This window comes from Choloepus didactylus, chromosome 15, assembly GCF_015220235.1.
Source record: "Choloepus didactylus isolate mChoDid1 chromosome 15, mChoDid1.pri, whole genome shotgun sequence".
Classification (NCBI taxonomy): Eukaryota; Metazoa; Chordata; class Mammalia; order Pilosa; family Megalonychidae; genus Choloepus; species Choloepus didactylus.
In genome coordinates this window covers 67,756,791-67,769,764 of record NC_051321.1, presented here as the reverse complement: position 1 = coordinate 67,769,764, position 12,974 = coordinate 67,756,791, and the positions used below count along the sequence as shown (strand labels likewise).

The 12,974-nt window shown below is 46.4% G+C and overlaps 1 pseudogene; it reads right to left on the bottom strand.

Annotated features, from left to right (window-relative positions):
- Positions 1 to 5,115: 5,115 nt before the first annotated feature.
- Positions 5,116 to 10,062, bottom strand: LOC119509940 (annotated as a pseudogene).
- Positions 10,063 to 12,974: the final 2,912 nt, after the last annotated feature.

The following is a 12,974-nucleotide window of genomic DNA, read 5'->3' as shown; positions in this document are numbered from 1 at the left end:
GAGAAGCTGAAACAAGTCCTTGGCAGGAACTAAAACTGAGGAAACCAAGAGTCTTGCTTTTCAAGTGAGTTGGTTATGTATACAGACCTAGGGTAGGATCTAGAGCCCCTTCTCCTGTTGGACACCCTTCCTGACTTAGTTTTAAGCAGATGTTCTGTCCTATGTCTTAAGTTGGGATCATACTTGTATAGCCCTTATGTGGCTACCAGCAGTGAGACTTCTCCTGAGTTGCCAGTAGGCATTTTTACCCTGTATTTTGGGGTCTTCCTCTTGGTGATAGGTTGAATGCCATCACTCAGGTTATAATCCTTTTCCCTGGTCCAGTACTATTTAAGTCCTTATTTTTTGGAGACTACTGTGACTGTTATCCATGACTGGCACAAGCTGACTGTGGGCTTCCCTCATGCTGGATAACTCTTGCATATTCTTGGTCTCTCATGGCAGGGGATCAGGGCGGAGCTCTGGCAGCGGTTCTCCATGTGAAGGCATGAGTTGGGCTGGGACCTCATTTACTAGTGTTAGACGCCACATACAAAGTACGTCTCCGAAGACTTTCCAAGACCTGAACAGAATGGGTTCTCCTGGAGAGCTCAATTCTTACCTTGGTCTTAGAAATTACCACTCTACCCAGCAGCTGCAGCAGGGAAAACCTGAGCCATCCTCCCTGCTTGGGCCCTGGTTGGTTGCCCAGTCTTGTGCTACCTGTGAAGTTTGCTTGCAGGAGTTTCTTGCCTGGTCTAAAGCCAATTCTTTCTCTCTTGTCTCTCACTCCTCTGTCATTGTGACTTGTGGCATCGAGACAGTGTGAGGCTTGTATTGCTCATTGCTGGTCTGCTGAGCAAGGGGTCTGACCCTTCAGAGAGATCTTCAGACCTGTAGAGTGTTCCCCTTGACTGCTGAGTGGGACCCCCCCACTTTTTTTTTTTTAAGATTGTTTCACAATACATATAGAACTGGCCCTTGGCATGGAGTCTGTCAGGATAGACTATTGGTCAAGGTGCCTAGTTTTGCCATTGCTCCACGCCCAGGCACATGGCCAGTGTCTGGGCTGACAGAAGTGAGGGAGTAAAATTTAACTTGTTCCCCTTGACTTCCTCCAGGCTGTGTATGACTGGGATTCTTATGTTCAGGGGCTCTTTTCCTTCCTTCTTTCTCCTTCCCAAACATTGTCTAACCTGACAATGTGAGACTCAAGTTCAGGGCATTTCCCTGGGTCAATTCTCCCTGAAGCTGAATTCACAGGTATATTAGGTGACAAGTTGTTCAGCAACTACCAGCACGACCAGGCCTGGCGGTTGGAGACAAGGGTGTGCCAGCAGGATCTCTTCTAGGCATCTTTGGTCTTTGGTCAACTGCCTTGCTTGGCCTCATAGTCCTAGGGGAAGTGGCAGGGGATCCCGGGAAGCAGTGAGGGCCCTTCCCGGGGCATCTGTCTCTGGCGGATCCTGGGAGGGTTAGGCAGCAGAGCCCCTGGGGGCCTGAGCATGGCTCACGTGGCCTCATGGGAAGGGGCTGGGACCTCTGGGGATGGGCTGGCAAGTGAGGGATCTGGATTTGGGGATGCCAAGGACTGACTCGGCTGGGGTGGCTGGCTTCCTTTAACCCCCAGGAAGGTTTACATTTACCAAGATGTTCGTCAAGGTAGGCTTCATTTCTACAGACATTTGGAAGCTGATGGAAGGGAGTAGAACCTACTAAAAGGCAACAGCACTGAGACTGGGGTGGTTGTGGTAGGGATGCATATGAGTTTGTCTGTAATCGCGGGAATGGACAGGACTCCTGTTCTGGCCCTTCTAGGGGGTGGGGGGGCATTGCAGGAGGATTAGCAGGAGAGTGGCTGCACTAGTCATCAGAGAAGGCTCATGCTAAGCTAGAGAACAGAGCATCAAGGCAGCCAGCTTTTCAGGGAGACCATGGGACAAGGCTTGAGTCACGGCCAAGAATGGGATCTGGGACTGTCCCATTGATAGGGACCTAATGTACAAGTATATACAAGACCCCTTCTGGGTCTATGGGGGATTCTTTATTCTAGAATCCTTTCCTAAGCTTGGCTATTGGGTCACTTAGTCAATCTGGTTTAGATAGGATGGCATGTTAGTTTCTTTTCTCATCCCTAAAGGCTTCTTTCTAGAAAAAACATCTGGGGTTGACAAAGCAGGGGAAGTAGACCTATCCTTTGAGATCCTTAAAGTACAGTCTTAAATTTTGTCCTTGAAAAATTGTCTCTCCTTAAGGTGAGATATAGAATACAACTGGATATGTGGCTGTGTGGGGCTGAGCAGCTGGTTCAGCTTGTTGTATGGCCAACTTGAGAGGGATAATGAGATCTACAGTGTTGCCCCTTCCTCCTGGATCACTTTGTTATGGGTGCTTTGCTGCAGACTTCACTTGAGCTATCAGGTTTTCTTGCAGGCAAATGCTATGTTCTTCCTTCCTGGAAGCTTGGGCAGGGAGCTCTGTTCCCTGTCTGCCTTGAGTTGTCCTCATTCATGGCCCCTCGTACCCACACTTGGCCACCCTATAATGTGGGCCCATCTGGACCACTCTTGTCTTGTTTTTTTGTTTTCCCCCTCATCATCTGCTGCTTGGACTTCTGCAGCCGTCAGGTTGGTTTAGGATTTTTCTGCCCCTGTGTGCCCCTCATTAGAACTCACATGTGGTTTCAATTCTGGAGCCTTGTCACAGCTTCAGCTGTACCAGCTGCAGCTTTCAGGTTAGGACAACCCTCCTCTCACATCCCCTTAAGTTCAGTGGCCCTTTGCCTTAGCCATAGGGACTCTTTTCCAGAATCCATTGTCTTGTAAACTCTTGCTCCATGATGCCCCTTCTGTTCTAGACCTGTGTCCCTTTCTGAGCCTGGTCACTGTCCACTTTCTTAGAGTCATGACCTTCCCCTTGAATCAAATGCAGGGACCTGACATGGTTTTGAGACTCTGGCCCTCTCCTGAGGTATCAGATTCTGGGCATGGTCCTGACTTCAGAAGAATGATGAGCTTTGTGCCATCAGAAAAGGGGGAATGTAATTCAAGGGTGGGCTGTGGGACCTATCTTGGCCCTACAACCTTGCTGTTTTGGTTGGTGTTAGCTCACAACTGGGGTAAGTGAATGTTGATATGTTTACTTTGCTATTTTGAGTGACTTGTGGTGGAGTTGGTTCCTGGGAGTAAGATGGGCAGAGAAGCCTACCTCAAAGGCACTCAAGTAATGGCTGAGCATAGGGGACTACAGGGGGACATCAGTCCTTCAAGGCTGCTCACTACCAGACAAAGTAGCACCTCCTAGGGCTGGGACTCTAGGCCATGCCCTGGTGCATCTAGGTCCGGCATTCAGAGCCCCACAGGTCTGAGGTCCATGTTCCTTGGGGGATGCCTCCACCTCTTGGATAAAATCTAGCCCCAGTGTCTTCAGACAAGGAGTAGGATGGAGCTCCCAGATTGGGGGTTTTGTGGGAGGGATGACAATGCCTTGTCACATGTAGGTATCCTCCTCTAGAAGAATGTGAGTTTAAGGCTAGAAACTTCCTGAATAAGAGGTGGCTTAGTTCCTGTGCCTGGTTAGAGTTGATGGTGCTGCATCTTCTCAGGTGACCAATATTTCAGAGTTCATGCAGCTGTGAGCTTGTGTGTGCATGACCTGTTGATGCCATTATGATGAAGGGCCCAGACCTGGGTCCTTGGATGGTGGTTGGTGTCTTGGACTCTAAACTGCTCAAATGTTATTGAAAGTAGGTATTGATGTGCTATGGGACTCTGCTTTCAGAACCAGGAGAGTGTGGGTAAAGGAGATTGGTTACTTCAAGGATCTCATGGAAGGGCTTAGGTTATGGCATTGGTGGAACAAGCTCAAAGAAGCATCAGGCATCTTCAAAACTTTTGGATTTGGGGAGATTCATTGTCTACAGGAGAATGCTTGGCTGGAAGAGAGCCCCAGTGACTCCTTGAGGCTCAGACTTTAGAGACTTTATGAGCATCAGTCCTGAGTCCTGGGCTGCCCTGATCTGTTTTCTTGACTACTTTGGGCAGGAAGTCCCTGACCTTCTATGGGGTTCCCTGGGGCAGGGAGAGCCTGTGCCAGGGATATACCTGGATCTTAAGAGGCTGTAATCTCTGCCCACCCCGCCCCCATCCCACCTTATGGCAGGACAACTGTTTATTGAAGTTGAGGAAAATATGGAGGGCTAAGGGATAGCCACTCTGCCCTATGGACTCCAGGCCGCCTTCTCCTTCAGCAGCTCTCCACCTTCTGCCCTCCCCTTCTGTCCCCCAACGTGGGCAGGAGTTTCAGGGAGAAAGGCCAGAGGGAAATTGGAGTTTAAAGGAACCAGAGAGAAAGCAGGATCAGGGGGCTGGGGAAGCTGACGGGACCATTTGGTCAGGGTCAGAGACGATGTGGGATTCCTAGGGGTCAGATAACTGGGCTGTAGAGGGTCAAGGATCAGGAGCCTAGCAGTGTCAGAAATGAGGTGACAGAGCAGGTGACCTTGCCCTTCTATGTTTTCATCTTGCTGCCTCAAGCTGTGGGCTGTAGTCCTCGTGAGAGCTGGGCTTTTAACAGCTGGGCTGGACCTCTGGAAGGCTCCAGAAACTTTCCAAACCTTCAGATCTTATAGAGCAATGAGGTTTCCCACAATGGAGCATTTCCTGGGCTATGTTCAGTTCTAGTGAGGCAGGCCATACCTCTTTCCCTTCTCAATGGAGAGAGCAATATGTATTAAGCTGAAAAGTTACCTTCCAAAAATGAGAAAGGGATTGGATTGCTGCTTCAGAGCTGTGGAATTTTTTGGAATGTTCTACAAATAATTGCCATAACAACAAAAAGGGGGGCAATTATAAGATGTATACATCACAACATGCTTTTAAAGACACTTACTTGCATTGTGCTCACATTCCCTTAAATGTTGCTCCCAAATTCAGCCCCTAGCCCAGCTGCAGTCTCTGGGAGAGGCAAAGGCAGTTTGGTGAAAAAGACATGGGGCCAGGGATGGGTGGTTGGGTGTGTGTGTGGGTGTACGGCAAGAGGAGAAAGCAGCTTTCCGGTTAAAGAGCAGCCCTGTTTCAAGGTCAGCTTTGGGCAGAGTCGGGGTGCAAGGAAGGGACAGGGCGGGCCTGGGGTGCTCTACATCTTTGGGTCAAGCAGAGTCTGGTCCAGCATTCTTTGTGTGCAGCGTTGCTCCTCTTGTTTGCATTTCAGTTTATCTCCCAAATCATCAATTGTCTTTTCCAGCTTGACCAATCTCTCAGCAAATTTGGCACGGGTCTCTGCCTCCTTAAGCTTATCAGTAAGAATCGTTATCTCTTCTTCATATTTGTCGTCTTTTTGAGAGTACGTTTCTTCAGCAGTACTCAGACACTTCAGGTTCTGGTCCATCAGTCCGATCTGCTCATCCATCTCTCAGCAACGGGACTCTGCCAGCTCAGCTCGTTCCTCAGTACGTTTCCAAGTCCCCTTCAATAATCACCAACTTACGAGCCACCTCCTCATACTTCTGATCTGCCTCTTCTGCAAGGTATTTAGCTTCTTTGAGTTGGATTTCCTGGCGTTCCATCTTTTCATCTTTTAAAGCCCAGTGTTCAATAACCTTCATATCCCTCTCGCTCTTATCAGCAGCTTTCTCCGCTTCCTCCAGTTTTTGCAGGGCCGTGGCCAGGCGCCCCTGAACACTATCCAGCTCCTCTTCAACCAGCCCTGTTCCCGGGCCACCTTTGTCTCTCCACTTCCCACTGGGGGCACTTGGTTCGCTCCCCAGCATCACCTGCCTGCTGCTGTAGAGCCTGGATCTTGTGCTTCACCACCTCGACGGTGGTGATCCCGGCCACAGTGCCCACTCAACAACCCTTGCACTCAGATTCCTGCCTCCTCCGCTCGGCTTTGCAGCCACTTCTCTGATTATAGTATTTTGGAAGAAGACTTGTATGTTTGTGTTAGCCATGTGAATTTCTCCTGAGTTGATGGTTGATGTATTGTCCAGTGATGTGGGTCTTGGCCTCAATTATGGGATAAGCATGCTTACAGATTTCTTCCTGCCTCTAGACTTTGTCTTATTGTCTACTTTGATTGTTGTCCTTGACTAGTGGGTAGCTGGAAGCTGGCCATGGGCATCCCTCATGCTGGACGATTCCTGGGATTCAATTGTTGAGTAACTAAGAGCGCAGTGGCCACCTTAGAGGCCCAGTGCAGAGCAGCCTTGGCACCTTCTTGTAAGCTCTGCACCATTTCAAACAAATGTTATAACCTTAGCAAGCTGGGCCTTCTTATTGTTAGAGGACTGGAGCTTACACCAGATATCCTTGCTGAGGATCGGATTCTGTTCTCAGGTATTGGTGGTCCTAAGTAGGCAGGAATGAGCAATGTTGAGATCTTACTTTAGATTGAGATCCCATATGCAAGGATCTTTGGAATTTTTTTTAAGATCAGACATGACTGCTTTTCTCATTCACTTCCACTGGGGCTTCATTTCTTTTCTTCCCAGGAGTTGCTATCTTCAGTTGGCAACTGCAGGAGACAAACTTTGGGCATCCTTATCATATATTCCCTGGCTACTTGGTCTCCTTCATACTGTCTCTGATGCTTTTCTGCAGGATTATCTTTCCTGGTCTAAGTCTGGCTTTTATTCCTTTCTACCTGAGACCCCCATTGCTGCCAACTGAGGAGCCTAGAGAAATGGCAGCTGCAGCTATTTGCATTAAGACAATTGGAAGCCACACTCTTGCTTCTTGTTCAGCTGAGCATGAGCCATGGCCTTTCACCAAAGGTCTTTCCTTGGGCCTGATAAGACTGGTCTTGAGACCTTTGAACATGGGATTTTTTTATTATTAAACTCCATAGACTTCTTGCCCATATGTAAAGAATGGGCCCTTGGTAACTGTTAGGAAAGGGTGTTCCTTGTGGTACCTGCAGTTGCCATTTCTGGCTGACAGGGATGATAGGTTTATTCACATCTCTTACTGCCATGGTCACTTTCTCCTTTCCTTGCTTGACTGAGTCTTATTGTCTGCTCCTGAGCTTTCATTCCTCTAAGTCCCAGCATGTCTCCAGGACTTCCCTTCCATTGAGTTGAGCTCACAGGGCTAATGGGTAAATATTTAAGAACTGTTCAACTTGACCAGTGGCCTATAGGTCAAAGATGACCTGCCTTGGTATCTTCTGGTTGATGCTGATCTCTACTGGCTGTTTCTAAGCTGGTATTTGGTGCTAGTTTTCTGGGCTCATGGAGCAAGGGACTTGTAGGATTAGTATCCTCTGTCTCTGGCAGAGTCTGGGGTCTGTCTGGCAGCAAAGTCCCAGGTGGCTCATGGCCTGACTTGGGTTTTCTGTTGGTGATCAAGGTGTCTAAGGCTGTGTGGGTAAGTGAGGGATTTGTGCTTGAAGATGAAAGCTACCAACTCTAGGTCATAGGACCTGGTTGCTCAATAGGAGGCACTGAAGAATTTCCTAATGGGCGAGTCAGATTTAGGCTTGTATCTCACAATTTTCACTATATGGAAACTTTGGCAGAGGTACAACTGGGATTCTGAGCATAGTCGTAATAGGATATGTATGAGAAGAAATATGATAAGTGCAGGGATACTTCTTTGGTCTTGCCTAGGAGCAGGGTATAAAGGCTACCAGGAGGGAGGTTGACACTGGCTCGAGAGGGGACTTATGTTAACTGAAGAAACCAGGAGGCTCAGCCATATCAAGTAAGTCCTAGGCTGGGATCAGAGCTACTGTAGCAGAGCTACTATCTAGTTTATGGCTAAGCAAAGAGTTCTTGGGCTTATTCCATTGATAAAGCTCTAATATACATGTTCTGGTTTGCTAATGCTGCTGATATGCAAAATAAAAAAAATGGGTTGGCTTTTATAAAGGGGGTTTATTTGGTTACCAAGTTACTGTCTGAAGGCCCTAAAAGTGTCCAAACTAAGGCGTCAATAACAGGGTACCTTCACTGAAGGATGGTCGATAGCATCCAGAAAACCTCCGTTAGCTGGGAAGGCATGTGGCTGGCATATGCTCCGGGGTTCTGGTTTCAAAACAGCTTTCTCCCAAGACATTTCTCTCTCAGCATCTGGGGGTGTTCTCTTAGTTTATCCTGGGGCAAACTCTGGGCTTCATCTCTTAGCTATACGTCCTTCTGTCTGCATCTCCAAGCATGTCTCAGCATTAGCATCAGCAAGCATCTAGGCCTGTGTAGCTCTTTTTAAAGTACCCCAATAAAGCTATGAAGACCCAGGCTGAATGAGTGGGGTCATGCCTCCATGGAAATAATCTAATCAGAAGTTTCACCTACAGTTGGGTGAGTCACATCTCCACAGACACAACCTAAACCCAATATCCCACAAGATTGGATTAAAGATCATGGCTTTTTGTGGGGGGCATAATATATCCAAACCAGCACAATGCATGTTTCTACAAGGACCTCTTCCCCATCCAGGGCCCTCTTAGTCCTGAATTCATAGTTCTCCTAATTCTGAATATCCTCCGTAAGCTTGGGCATTGGGGACTGCTGATCAGCTTGTTGAGTTGACTGAGACTGCGTGGTACATGGGTGGGGTGAGCGTGCTTTATTACACCTGAGTGTCTGGAGCCAGCATGTACAGGATGATACAGAGGGAGCTAGAGATCTGTTTCAGGCTACCCCTAAACTGTAGGTCAAGACCTAAAGGGCATCTTGCTCTATCCTGGAAGTAATGTTTGATTCAGTAGGGAAGCATGTGGAATTCAACCCTGTGGCAGTGTGAGTGGGTACCTGGTCACAGTGGCTGAGTACGTGCCTGATAATACCACCCAGAGGGGCATGAAATCCACCTAGGGAATGGAACTCGGTAGACTTTCACATGGGAGCTAATAGGTTACTTCTTGACATTTTAATTTTTTTTTACCAGGTGAAGAATCCATTTAAGAGCAGAATTGCTGAGCCTGGAACCTTCTGAATCCCTCCTGCCTCTGCAGCAGATAGCTGAAAGGCTTCTCCTCCAACTGTCCCTAACGGACAATGCATATCTTAGGACTTTGTATCTGTTTTCTGAATTCTCCTTCTCTCTATTCCAGTCCCTTATGCACTTGGGTTAAGATGGTTTTACCACTTCCCAACACTTGTCATCAGCTGGGCTCTTTGAACCCCCACAGGTTCTAGAACCTTCCTCAGGCTATTGGAGAGGAAGAAGAGGAGGCTTTGGTTAGTGGAAATAAGGTGGGGGGAAGGGGAGACCAAGGACTCTTAGGGTGGGGGTAGGGGTTCCTTTTGTGGCCTGTGATGCTGAAGAAAGAATAGCACAGAGATATATTTATGGGAAAGAACAGGATGTGGCTACTAGGCGTACACAGCAGGAAGCCTGCTTGGTTTTGGTGTCCATACTAAGAAAGGGACTACAGACTACAAACCAGAATAAGGACCTGGAATCTTAGTTTGAGAAACCAGTAGGGAAAAATAGTCTATAGTCTAGCTTCACATTCCTGTTAATGTGGCCCTTCATAAGTCCAACATTCTTCCAAGATGATGACTTATTTTTTGGAGCCCAGTGGAGAAGGTTGTGGTAATCAATGTCTCCCATTAGTTCATGGCACTCTAGCATCATTGGATTACACAGGGACCTTCTACTTGCTCCTCTCCCCCTCTCTACCACAGGCAACCAGTCTAATGTTGTACGGTGTTTAAAGATAGTTCCTTGCATTCTGATACAATGGCTCATGTGCATACATCAGCTGGTCATCCTGTCTCTTGTCCTATCTGATACACCTATATCATGAATATGTCACACCTATTTCTGTTACATTATACTTCATGGCCTCTGGCTACCTCATCTTTCCCAGCTGCTCCCCCAGGAATAGACATTCAATTACTTCCATCTCTCTGCCCACCACAAACAATATGAGAAGAACATCCTTATTGCGTGTGCCATCTACCTGTTGGACAAATTGCTTAATTCGATTAAGTGGTGCCAGACTGTTCTCCGGAATGACTGTCCCAGTACCTGCTTCCATGGCAGTGCACTGGTATTCCCGTGTCCCCGCATCCCTGCTGATATAGTCCAGATTTCTAGCGCTTGCCAGCCTAGTGAACACGAAGGGAACTTGTTGCATGGGCTGTATATCTCTGAATTTGGGCATTTCCTCATACAGCACTTTGGGTATCCTTGACTTTGTCTTTTCTTTTGGGGGCCCCATTTGTCTCACTTCTCAAGAATTCCTTTTATTCAAAGATAATACTCCCTTGTTAGTTTGAGATATCACATCCTGATCTGTTGTTTGACTTGACTTTGTTCATAGTATCTTCCATTAAACAGAAACATAATTTTGACTTATACCAGAACGCTAGATTTTGAACTTGTGCTGTATGGTTAAGGAGCTGTTTCCTATCCCCAGGTCATGCTATATTTTCTTCTTAAGGTCCTTAATCAATCTGGACTCTTCCTTTTACAGAAATAACTATGGCTGAGGAGCTTTTCTGAAGGATTAGGAACTTATTAGGTATCAGTTGTTTTTCTCTAATGGAAGCTGGTTTCCCCATACCGGTTAGACACGTTTGTCCTTTACCATTGACTTGTGGCAGCTCCCTTATCATAGTTGGCTCCTGTGGACTCTCCCGGGCCTTGTGCCTTTGGACGTTTGCCTGTTCTGTGCAAATGCACCAAGTTGACAGGGCAAGTCCCTTCTTTATAGTTCTTTGCAGTTGACTTCACTGTCTGTGGACCTTTTACTCCACACACATTTTAGGGTACATTTGAGTTCTTCAAATTAGGCAAGAATTTGGGGATTACTTTTATTTTAGTTTGAATTAGTTTATAAAAGCTTTAATTCTTTCAAGAGCATGGGCTATTTATTCAGATCACCTTATTAGAATCCTTCTCTATAGAAGTTTTTTTTTTTTTTTTTTTTTTGTTACTTGTTAGAAACTTCATAGTTGAGGGCATTCTCTTTGTCTGGCTTGCTAAAATCATCAAATCCTGAGGAGGTGTGTGTTTGTTTTTTGGAGGAGAAGCACATGATAGAGCGTTTTCTCCTTTCCATAAATTAATGTGGTTAAAACTCTTTGGTAGACTTTTCTGAAGTTGGAATCTCCTTTGTTTCAGGGATAAAACCTAGTTAATCATGGTGGACTTCTAAATAAGTGGTTGGATTTAGTTATCCAATTTCTTCTTTAGTTTTTTGTGTCCATGTTCATAGGTGACATGGGCCTATGACTTTTTTCTGGCTGAAAGTAAACTTGGCATACCATAGCAGTAAAAGAATCATTCTGTTGCAGAATACAGATACAAAGGCTTACACTTTCTAGGAAAGAAAGGTGTCTTCTAAATTCTCGTACAGGTACTGGAGAGATTTGCCCATCATGGTGGGCTTCAAGTCAGTAGAGCTGCTGTGTCCAAATTTACTTGACCCTGGATCCCCAACCCCACCCCTTGGAAGTTATCGTCTTGCCTGTGAACAGCTTCTCCAACATTATGTCCAGAGAGCCAAGTCAGTTCATTCCCTGCAGATACAGCAAGAATCTGAGCTTGTGGGACTGAGAGCTTAGTCTCTACTGGGTGTTTTGTGTCTGTCAAATGAGGTATATCACACTCTTCTAGACTTTTCTATGCTTATAACTTTTTCAGTAACTTTGTTAGAAACAATATAATACTACTATAGAAAGACAAAAAGCCATATTCCTACCACCAAAGATCACTGCTGTAATAGTTTAGCGTTTATCCTTTCAGATCTTTCTATATACACAAAATGAGACCAAACCGCATATCATCTTATAACCTACATTTCTTAGTCACTGATACCTTTTCACATCAAGTGTTCCTCTAATTCATCTTCAGCTTTTCCCACTGACCCTAAGATGTCCTCTATAGTCCAAGCAGTCTTTGATCCAGTACCATGTGTTGTACCTGGTTATGTCAAGTCTCAATCTGGTACAATCCCTTCTGATTGTTGGAGACCAGGCAAGTTCTGCAGAACATCCACATCTGAGATTGGTTTGGTTGTTGCTTCTTAGTGTTTTCTAGCTTGTTCTTCTATCCCTTATACCCTAGAACCTAGAATTTGTATCTAAGTGCTTGATGTCATCTAGCTGTAAATACTGAATATGAATTAATATAGGTAATAATAGGTTCCATTTGTAGCATATTAGAAGTCTTCATTAGTGACAAGACTTCTACTGGGTTATGATGACAACAGTCTGATCCCTTAATCATATAGTTTATTTCTTGTCTCCTTGGAATTAGGAAGAAATATAAAGTACTGTCATTTAGGTATTACACAAATATCACAATTTCCTACTTTATTAGTTTTCTCTATACAAATTGCTAATCCTTGCCTGGATCAGGGGTGTTGCATCAGGAGGTGCAGTGCAACTTTGGCTCCAGCGTCCTCTGCGGAGGTTTAGAGCCTCCTGGAGAAGGATCTACCTTCCTGATTCTGCTGGATGCTCCCCCTTTCATCTTCTTTCCCACCTGTCCTGGATGAACAGCAGCTGTTTCACATGGTGACCCCTGGGTTCTGACGGAGAGTGAGTCTGCTCTGAGTGAGGGTCTGCTGTCGGGGACCTGGTGGTGAGAACCCAGATGACTTCAGTAGCCTCCTTTTACTAAAGAGCTCTCTTCAGCTCTTTAAGTTTAGACTTATATTTTCACTGAGATATTCCCCAGAGTGCTATGCTGGGGAAAGCAGTCACTCTGAAATACATGGGAGCTTACGGTTTACTGTGCCATTTAATACCCTCTAAATGTGGATGGAGTGTCCACTCTGAGGCAGTATTTTGTGGAATGGATGTGGCAGTGGATGGTAGGATGGCCTCTTCCCTCCGGGAGAGGGGCTGTATGGGGACTGTAGCCTTCCTCTGACCCGCACACCACTGCCCCTTGGGTCAGGCCAACTTTTGGAGGCAGTTTCACAGAATCATATCCAGACCTCTCGCGGCTCGTGTGAAGTGGCTGGTGCTCTAACAGCAACGGGGGGCCTCTGGGACGGCCCTTACGACCACCTCCCCAAACTGATGCTTTGGGAATGAT